Raw genomic sequence first — 8,999 nt, forward strand, 5'->3', positions numbered from 1 at the left:
TTCCTGTCTAATTCAAGTTTGGTTGGATTGGTTTTATTTTAATGGGGTTGAGGGAGTGTGGAGGGGGATTAGAAATGAGTGGACGTGTTCACCAAGAAACAAGGGCCGATTGGGTATCCCTGAATGAGATTCGGACAGAATGACATAATACTCACTAAAAGTTTCCATTTCATCCCTTCTCATTCCTATTTTAGTAACCTTTGACATTTGGAGAAACAAAAGCTTACAGTCATTTTTGCTCTTCTCTCTCCCCAGGGCCTTATACAATTATCAGAGAATATTTGCACCATTGAAAGCAATAACTTCCTCTAACCTGCCTTCTCTTTTCACACCTGGAGTCCAAAAGAAGACCCCAGAATGCAGTGACAAGTGAGTCTTCTCTTTGAGATTTTATTTAAGATTCATCCTCCTTGTTGCAGTTTAAATTTATGGGTCCCCCCACCCCACCCCAGTATCATCCCAAGCTGAAATCTGGTCTGACACCATCTACCCGGCTTGCTTATAAAGACTAGTTGTAATGAGGCACAACGTGGGCTACAATATAAGCCTGTGTTACTAATAACAAGTGGGATGTACAGCACTGAAGGACAAGAAATGCCCTTTATTCCCATTTACGTTACCGGAAAAATAGACATACATAGAACCAGTGCCATGTTAGGTTTTGTAAGGCAATAAAAGTGTTTTGAATTCCTAGGCATCCTACGAATCTCAGTTTTATAAAATGTGGCATCTATCTTCTTTTCCCTCCCTCAAATCTTTGAGCCTCGCACATTTAGCCTTGTCCAGAGGCCAGGGAGGGTTCCCAGCATATGCTTACGCAGGAAGAGGGATGCTTGCCTTCTTTCCAACCTTGCCCCCGCACTCTCGTCACCCAAAGCTGAGAAGCAGAAACACTATACAGATCCTCCGGACCTCCTGTGTGCAAATTCCACAGGAGTTCAGAGTTGTGAGGAGGGTTCGAAGTACACAGAGAATCAGGAAGCATGCCCTTTCTCCAGCCGACTGTTCCCAAGATCCAATCCCTCTGGTCTCCATGGATACCTTTAACTATGCCCAGAATGCGACCCATCGGCCTCTGCCCCCATTGTTGGATGGAAAAGCGGTCCAGGCACACAACAGCCAGCACTCTGTTCAGTCATACTTACTGTTGAACAGACGGGTGATCGGAGGCTACCAGAATTTGTCTTAGTTTAGTACATGTTTATTGTGTGTCCACTGCTTGCAAGGTTCTTGACTGGTTATAAAGAGGTGAGTAAGCCAAAGTCCCTGACCAGGACCGGATGGTTTTCTATCAGCATAGTCAGATAAACAGTAAAATAATGAGACATGATAATTACTATAAGAGACGCGCAATCAAAGCTTGATGGAGATTAGGGAAGGGGCAATTTAGTTATTCTTTCTGAAACAGGAAGTTGGGAAACAGAAGTGGAGAAGAACTTTTGAGATAGGTAACTTTAGAACCATGATTAAAATACAGGAATTGCCCTGGCCTGTTTGGCTCAGTGGATAGAGTGTCGGCTGAGGAATGAAGGATCCTGGGTTCAGTTCCAGTCAAGGACAGGTACTTCGGTTGCAGGCTCGATCCCCAATCTTGATTGGGACACATGCGGGAGGCAACCAATATGTCTCTCTCACATTGATGTTTCTCTCTGTGTGTCTCTCCCCCTCCTTTCCACTTTCTCTAAAAGAAATCAATGGAAAAATATCCTCAGGTGAGGATTAACAAAAAATAAATAAAATAAAATACAGAAATATTTGAAGCATAGAAGTGGAGCCCAAAGGAGGGCTGTTTCAGCTGCAAGAACATCACATGCAGAGAGATACACAGCTTACAAGGGCATGGGCAGTGGTGAGAAGTTTTGTGTCAGGAATGTGTAGGGCAAACATGGGAAAAGCCTGGGATTGTAAACAGCTCCAGTTTGCGAGTGGCCCTTTCATCTTGTTAAAGAGCCACTATGGGCTTTTTAGGAAGGGACAGACATAAACAAATTTTTAGAAATAAAGGATTGTCACAATGGGGAGACCCAATCAGAGTAACAGTGGGGTGGGGGGTTGAGTGATTGGTGCTATTTTGAGTTAGAGAATGTGGTTGAGGAGCTAGAATTCCATCAGGTGGAGATGATGGCAGCCTGAATCAGCCCTGGGTGGAGATAATGGGACAGGTAGGGAAATATTTGTAAATAGAAGAGGTTTAACTTGCCAGCTAAGGGTGGAAAGGGAGTGGAGGAAGAAAGCAGCTTTATTGTTTTTGTTGGATTGCAATGTTTGAAAGATACTGTTAACGTCTTCAGCTCATGAGACAGCAAGATTTATGTTGTAGAAATCTTAGGAAACTGGGAGACTGTTTAACTGAGTTAGAGTAATTTTGATGATTCAGTCATGACCCCCAACACACTCTTTGGTTGATGTAGATGATATTTATAACTTTTGGCATTTTGCATTACAATGAATGAGACAGTTTTATGGAAAACTGTACCCTAGTATGAAATGGCATGTCCAATTGGCAAAACTATAGAATTCCCGAGTAAGGTATCTCCAAGCAGTAGCATACATCTTCAGGACTGCTTGAGATACCGTGACAAGATGCCAATACCTCATACAGAAATAAGTCAGACATGTCAGGATAAACACAATAGGTATAGAACCACAACAACAATACCAAAATACACATAGAGACATAGAGCGCTGGCATCTAAAATCCTTCATGTAACAGCAACATATTGAAAGGGGAGAGGACTAATGAACCCCCAAACCAAACATAAACCTTGTCTTCTTTCTTGATTCCTTTGTACCTTCAGAGTCAAAACAGGCATCTAAATGGGACTATATACAATTACAAATAATGACTAGAGATTCCTAACCGAAGAACGGCGATTGCTCATTAGTACTTACATTCCTGGGAAAGTCACATATGTCCTTTTGGAAGAGGCTTACATTCTTAAATGTCACAATAGTTCTACTTTCATTTTGATCTGATACCCTTTATACTAACTGTCATTTTTATTATTTGGAGGTTTTCTTGAGTACGTTTTTGTGAGTCTCTTCCTATGTAACCCTTTAGAATAAACCAGAATGTTTTTGCCTTGGATCAAGCAGGCTTTGGACCACTACCCCATGTCTTCATCTCTCTATGCCAGGAAGAACAAGAAACAATTCCAGCTCTCCACTACACACAATCCCAGCTCTTCCACTTACCACATTGGTAACCCTGAGCAAAGCCACCCACTCTCTTTGCACCTCAGTTTCTTCATCTATAAATAGGGATAGTCACGGTACCTAATTGTGGAGTTTTTTGTGAAGAGTTAAAAAGTTATTATATCAACAACGAATCAACAAACGACAAGTGCTGGCAAGGATGCGGAGAAAAAAGAACCTTCTTGCACTGCTGGTGGGAACGCAGACTAGTACAGCCACTGTGGAAAACAGTATGAATATTCCTCAAAAAATTAAAAATGGAACTTCCATTCAACCCAGTAATCCCACTTCTGGGACATTTCTTGGAAATATATCCCAAGAAATCAGAAACACCATTCAGAAAGGACATATGTACCCCTGTGTTCATAGCAACACAATTTACAATAGCTAAGATCTGGAAACAGCCTAAGTACCCATCAGCAGATGAGTGGATTAGAAAACTGTGATACATCTACACAATGGAATACTATGCTGCTATAAAAAAAAGAAGGAACGTTTACCATTTACAACAGCATGGATAGAATTGGAGAGCATTATGCTAAGAGAGATAAACCAGTCAGAGAAAGATAAATATCACATGATCTCACTCATATGTGGGATATAATGAACAACATAAACTGATGAACAAAAATAGGTCCAGAGACAGAGAAATACTGAACAGACTGTCCAACCTCAGAGAGAAGGCGGGGGGTTGGGGGAGGGAGAGGTAAGAGATCAACTAAAGGATTTGCATGCATGCATATAAGCATAACCAATGGACACAGAAACTGGGCAGTGGGGGCTTGTCCTGGGGTGTGGGGGTGGGGGGGGTCAATTGGGGAAAAAGGAGACATATGTAATACTTTAAACACTAAAAAAAGTAATTTACTTTTATGACTAAAAAAAAGTTAATATATATATATAAGTTATATATATATATATATATATAAAGTACTTCGGCCAGTATTTGACATATATTAAGCCACAAAATAATAGTTGTTGTTATTGTGACCTTTATTGGGGTTGCTTCTTTATTCTGTAATTTTCTCCCCCATGTGGGCAATAGAGCAGTTGCATTGAAATGCATAATTTAAGTGCATAATTTAAAATAATTGAAGAATAGATTATTAGCAATTTTTTAAAAAGATACCTCCTCCCAATTTTTACTTTATCCATTGCTGCCTGGTTTCTATCTGCATACACCTGGGCTCTGCCCTTGGAGGAGACAAAAACTCAAACTACAGGGAAGCACTTTAAAGCGGCCTAAATAAAGGAAACAGCCAAGTTCCGATGGGCATAAAGGCTGTGGGAATCCGCAGGGCTAGATGGTTCCTGGGAAGCTGAGTGCCTGGAAGAGTTTTCGGGTGGGAGTTTACAGTGAGAGAGGGCAGAGCAGAACTAGAGGAGGCTGAGATAGCGCTACACGGTAGCCCATAGGGTAAGAGTGTCTTTCAAACTATATTTCCTCAAACCTCTTCTTCCACTTCAGTTTCTCTCAATTTCCTATTAACTTCATTATTTAACATTGCATTTAAAATGTTTATAGAAAGGAAACATCCTTAACACACTAAAAAGGTATGTTAGACTTTGTAACTAAGGAAAAGTGTCCTTCCCTGCCTGTTTAAAAAGAACTATCTTTCTAAAATGAAAATTCAGAAACGAGAAAGAGTTATACCTGCTATGTTGGCATATCACGATGGCAGTGAGGAATCATTATTCGCTGGGTGTAAACTTCACGTTTTTGCTTTACAGTTCCAAAACTCTGCATATAAAAAGTACAATAATGGAAACTTTTTGTAAGTCAAGTCGAATTTGCATTGCCATTGGTCGACTGTGTGCAAGTTATATTTTTTTCACCCAGAGCTCCCTGGAGTTTTATGACAGGAAAATGAAGATGTCTTTGGCCCTCAGAAGAATTACAAATATTTGAGGCAGCAGGAGCCGGGCCTGAGCTCATGCCTGAGATGCAGGTGTCCGGAGTTCCAATTCCAGCCTTCGCCAGGCTTGCTGAGTGCCCTTGGGCAAGTCACTTAACCTCCCTTGGCCTCTCCTCCCTCACTGCTAAGGTGAGGCTATTAATGTTCAGTTCCCTTATGGGGTGGTAAGTGCATTAAGTAATTAGAAAATGAGAGTTTCTTCTTATGTAATCCTTTAGAAGATGAGAGTTTTTCCAAATAATTCTGAAGTGTGTTAGAAAACAAAACAAGAAAGAAAACAGAGTGAAAGCCACACAGAGCAGAAATGCAGTTATCAGCACAAAGGATTGGGGGAGACTACCTCTTCATTTTACCTAAGCAGAAAAAAAATTATTTCAGGACACATGATTTTCTCAATATATTTTTATTGATTTCAGAGAGGAAGGGAGAGGGAGAGAAAGATAAAAACATCAATGATGAGAGAGACTCATTGATCAGCTGCCTCCTGCAGGCCCCACACTGGGGATCAAGCCCGCAACCTGGGCATGTGCCCTTGACTGGAAACAAACCTGGGACCCTTCAGTCCGCAGACAGATGCTCTATTCACTGAACCAAACCCCAGCTAGGGCTCAGGACACATTATTTTCAAATAAAATTCCCACTCTCCTCCTCCTCTCTCTTCCACCCCCCCCTCCCCCTCTCTCTCTCTCTCTCACACACACACACACACACACACACACACACACACACACACGATACCCATTACTAGTTCCCTCATTCATTTCTATTTTAAACTACTTCACATGTGGTCTCAAAATAAGAACCTTCCAAATAAAATCATCAGCCTTAAAACAATGTTTGAAATAATTAGGTCACACATTCGGGAGCCCTTTAATGCGGCTGCAATTCCATCACTATCTGTGCATTCCACGTATGGCCCTATTAAATGTACCAGGCACCAATGTTGCCAGCTGTCAAGAAGCAAAATGAAAAATAGTTTTAATAGCTGCTCTTTGACCTGTTTTATATTTTATGTCAATTATAACAGCACACAACCATGCATAATTATGAAGCATAGATGCATTAAAATGTACACATAATTTGTGTTCTTATGGCAACCATTGCATTAGGCTCTAGAAAACAAACCTATTGTTATAAGTCATTTGCACATTAATATATTAGTATTAAATATCGAAGACAGATTTGCCTATCCATCTGTTTTGAATCGTTGTAAGTAAATATATCTTTTTGGAGGGGTGGACAAAATCTCTACATAAATGCACTGTAGGTGCCATCTGCAACATATATTATAATACAGAGTTTAACGCCATCGTACATAGCAACTCCAGCAAAGACAGTGCCATGTGATTGTCATTTGAATGTCATTTTTTTTTAAATGATCTGGTATATGGACAGAAGGAGGAAATTTTTTTCTGGCACTGCCATAAAAATTCCTTCATTTGACTATCCCGTGGTTTTTGGATTTCTTTCTTAAAAGCTTGCATTCTTCCAAGGATAAGAGGAAAATAACTATTTTAATGCTGGGTAAATGAAACCCCCCTCCCCCCCCCAAAAAAAGTATATTTTCTCTATAGCAAAATTATTAAAATACCAGGGGAAATTTGCTTTAAAACCTCTGATGAATCATTAACAGTGACTTTGAGAAGCAGGTGACCCAACTAGAAAATAACACTTCCATGCTATGGATAAAGAACCAGGGGCTTTTTCAAGAACAATGATGTATCGCCAATTCTAACTTTTCAGCAGTCTCATGACTTTATGGCTCTATGATGTGGCTGCTGGAGTGAAGGGCACAGGAAAATCAGATTTCCCAACTCCAAGTTGTCCATTTAATACCTTGATGCTCATAAATTTGGAGGAAGTGCGACCCCTTAATCCCATCAGTTTTAACCCTACGTCCCAACCTCTGAGCAATTGCTGTAGATATCCACCCTACCTTAGGTCCTCTCAAAGTTAGGTCTGGAGAAGGAAAAATCAAAGAATGGGGTGCAAGGATGGGTGGTGGAGATCGCAGGGGACTGTTCCCCCCAGGCCCTGATTAAAACCCGCAACAGCTTAAACTACTATTGAATTCATTTTAAGTGATCACATTGTTTCCATTTGGGTGGCCAGGGAGAAGTAGAAAGATTTGAACAGGCATCCTGGAGCTTCATCAGAGGTGTTTCACTCTTCTGTTCTTTGTGTTCTTGTTAGGTGTCTGTAAGTATAGATGTTAAGAATTTGTCTTCCATTTTCACATAACTGGGCTTTAAATTCAAAGGCATGTCGAAAATGACTTCCATCTGTAGTGACTACTTCACCCACATGTTGAGCAGTTCACAGGAGTTACATCCACTGCCAAGGTATCACCCAGATTTTTTTTTTTTTAAATCTTTGTTTCAATTAAAAGGTATACTATGTTTCTTTAGGATCTTAAAGATATTTGTCTTAAATATATCACTTTACATAATTATGTAAAGTTTAAAATGTTTGGAAGAGAGGACTGGAAATATCTGCCTTTTGTGCACTTTTTTAACTTGTGACACTATGGAAAGAAAAATTGCTCTGTACCAATATAGCTGGTTCCTATTAAGATTAGCCAGATAAACAGAATAACTTTCTGGGGAGATGGTGGTACTGATAAAAGAAAAAGAAAACAAAAGGAGGAGGAGACAGCTGAAGACAAAAAAAAAAAAAAAAAAAAGATGGAACCTAGCGATTGAAGAGAAGGAAAGGGTGAAAATTCCAATAGTGAATTCCAATCCTAGATTTCCAGAAATAGCTGGCAAAAGTCAGACAGTGGGTATACACACAGTTGGAGTTCATGCCTCTCTAACTCAACACAGAAAAACTCTGAACAGGTCTAGAGTATATCATAGGGTTGCCCTTGAGGGTATAAGTGTTTTATGGGACAAGATTTTGAGTCCTATGAATGAACTGGAAGAAATAAAGATCACAGAACTACCCCAGAGAGAAAGATATGCTCACATTTTTGAGTTTTAAGGTACACTTAGTTTAGAATTATATGCTTTTCTAATTCTAAATGTTAACAGGACACCAATTTATGAGAAATGACAAAATGGTTAGTTATTCACAGAGCAAATTTCTCACTATTGCATTCAGGGTGAAAATAACATAGTCAATCCTAGATTACTTGTTTTTAGCACTATTTCCTCAAATCCATGTCTATAGCACATTGTAATTCATATTTGTTTAACCCACAAACATTTGACAACATCTGTAATTTGCTCAGTCCCATCTCCTAAGATTGAATTTTTAAAGTTTTAAAGTTTTTAAAAATTACTATTAGTTATTCATTTTAACCATTTAAAATCTTACAAGAATGCATTTCTTGACTTCTATTATATCTTGCTGGTTTGACAACACAATTTAACTGACTTCCAAGACTGCTTCATTTTTCTACACTTAATTATCCAATCCAACTAAAATTAACTTTTCAAAATAGCATTCTTTCACCATACCAGTCACAAAACTAACTACAAAAAAGTCCTATACGTTTTGGTGGATAATATTTCAGACCAAACCTCTTGAATTGATGGAACATCTTTAACATTATGTTTAAGAATCTGAGTGTGTGTTTTTTCCCAATTTGTCATTTTATCTTGACTTCTTTATCCTCAGTGAAATCTGTTTGTGTTTTTCCTATTATAATCTCTACCCTTGTTTGGTTCAAAGCAATTTAAATTGAAGAAGAAACCCCTTGTTTGTCACAAGTGCCTATCTGAATCTTGCTTTGTTAATCTCTGCTTGATTCCCTTTGCATTCCAAGAAATTTCTTTAGTGAAGAAACTTTATTTAGAAGGTTATTGCCATATCTATAGAGAAATCACCAATTTGACTTATTCATTTAACATTATCAGACCAGGGCTAACAAGCAATATTTATACA

Source organism: Myotis daubentonii, chromosome 7 (genome assembly GCF_963259705.1).
Source record: "Myotis daubentonii chromosome 7, mMyoDau2.1, whole genome shotgun sequence".
Taxonomy (NCBI): Eukaryota; Metazoa; Chordata; class Mammalia; order Chiroptera; family Vespertilionidae; genus Myotis; species Myotis daubentonii.